This window comes from Ostrinia furnacalis, unplaced genomic scaffold, assembly GCF_004193835.3.
Source record: "Ostrinia furnacalis isolate ACB-3 unplaced genomic scaffold, ASM419383v2 OfSCF7657, whole genome shotgun sequence".
Classification (NCBI taxonomy): Eukaryota; Metazoa; Arthropoda; class Insecta; order Lepidoptera; family Crambidae; genus Ostrinia; species Ostrinia furnacalis.
In genome coordinates, this window is record NW_021137896.1 from 508,677 (window position 1) to 510,832 (window position 2,156).

Genomic DNA, 2,156 nt, shown 5'->3' on the forward strand with positions numbered 1-2,156 from the left:
CTGGGAAAAGAAACTCGAGTTAATATGACAAGATATGTACATTATTTTGATGTAATATAGAAAAACCTGGAACTAAAAATAGGCTAGTTTCCTAAAAAAATTTTTAGTCCGTCATGTTTAATATCAAAAAATATTGGACAGATATATTTTTATTTGTCAATCTAACAAACAATTACATAGTTATGGTGCGTTGAAGTTCGGCACGACGTCACAACGTGCGGCACTTTTATGCGCGCATTAACGTCACGGGCCTCTTCTTGTGAACTTTGGCGCGCTTTATCTTTTTAAATTTTCATTAGTTTGAAAAAGTGAAAAATACGTGTAGAGTATTTTTTGATAAGTTAACTGACGGACTAATTAAAACTCTTGCTTTTTGACCCAGGAAACATCCCTATTTAAGTTAAGAAATCTATACTTATATTATAAACTGAAGAGCTTGTTTGTTTGTTTGTTTGAACGCGCTAATCTCCGGAACTATTGGTCCGATTTGAAAAATTATTTCAGTATTAGATAGCCCATTTATCGAGGAAGGCTATAGGCTATAAAACATCACGCTACGATCAATAGGAGCAGAGCAGCAATGAAAAATGTTGCGAAAACGGGTTTTCACGCGTACGAAGTCGCGGGCACAGCTAGTGTACATACATAATGGCCCTCGCCCACGGCGACTTTCGTAAACGAGCGACTGCATCGCTACGAACGCGCGTTAGTCGCATTTACAACGCACTACAGAAGCGATGCCAACGCGCTACTAACGCGCTACAAAAAGTCACCATGGGCGAGGGCCCTAGTAGTTAATAGAGTTGAGGTCCAGCCAAACAAAGGCGTTCAGTCAGCGTCCGCTATCGATGGCTCCTACGTATACTGGCGTAAGTGAAAAAAGTAAATTTTACAGGAGAGCCATTTAAGTGGCCAGAACCATATTTTTGGGTCATATCTTCTGACCTACTAAAACGAATTTAATGAAATTTCACATTTAGCCTTAACATGTAATGCTTTTGCTACTGCTGTTATCAATTTTTATATTTTTCTTATATATTTTGAGATTTTACGCATTGCCCTTTTACGTCGTCACATTTCTATAATTTCATGTATATTGTTCAACGTAAAGAGACTTAAATGACAACATAAATATAATATTTTAAGCGATTACTCTCTTTATTTATGCATGTGTTAGCGCCATCTATGGGCGCAAGAAAACAACTCATGACGTCAAAGGCGCGGAACCAGAGTGAAGATCGCAGCTAACTTCGCGCCGCGCCGCCCTCCTGTCAACTTAAAATCGAACGTTTCTAACACTCGACAATTTGATCTCGTTGCATACAGTCTGTAAACCTGTCACTTTAAATAAACGTTAAAACCGTAATTTCAATAATAATTAGTCATTGAAGAGACCCTTATTCCTACACAATATTCGAAAGTCTGAGCTCGAAACATGTTCCTTCGCGCCGGATGACATGTTCCATCGCACCAGCTGACGGGATTCAAGATACCACAGAAGTCGATACCTGTTGCGTGTCAAGAGAGAAACCCTGTGAAAGAAGCAGCTCTGGAATAACGGTCAGGTTAAACCACTCCTTTCCCTTCCTATTTTAATCGATTTGTGCTAATATTGTGTCGTGTTTGCGGATTTCAGTCGATATTGCAACCGTTACAACTACCTACCTACGTTGTCGCGTTGGTGGGTGCCGGGTCTGCCTATTGCAACGAGCGTCGGGGTGATCTATACGATTGTAAGTACCTTTTGTTTCCTAAATTCTTCTCAAAATGAGCGAGGATAGCGATAGATCAAAGCTGAATGTACCAAAGTCAAGAGAGGGTAGTCATTCGCCTTCTAGAGAACTTAAATTAACCGTTTCAGACCTCAAAAAACAAAGAGGAATTCTGAAAGGTCGTGTAACTTCTTTTGAAAGCTATATTTTAAAATTTCAGAATTTGGTTATTACAAAATGTCAAGCAGTTGAACTAAATTTAAGAATTTTGAAGTTGGAATCAGTTATTGATGAGTTTTACAAAATTCAAGATAAAATCGAACAGTTTTGTGATGATAATGATCTTTCAATAAATATTGAGTACCGCGAAAGCTTCGAAGAACAATATTTTCGAAGTGTTTCTGTCGCTAAAGTCATTATAGAAGACCAAAGTAATAACCAAAA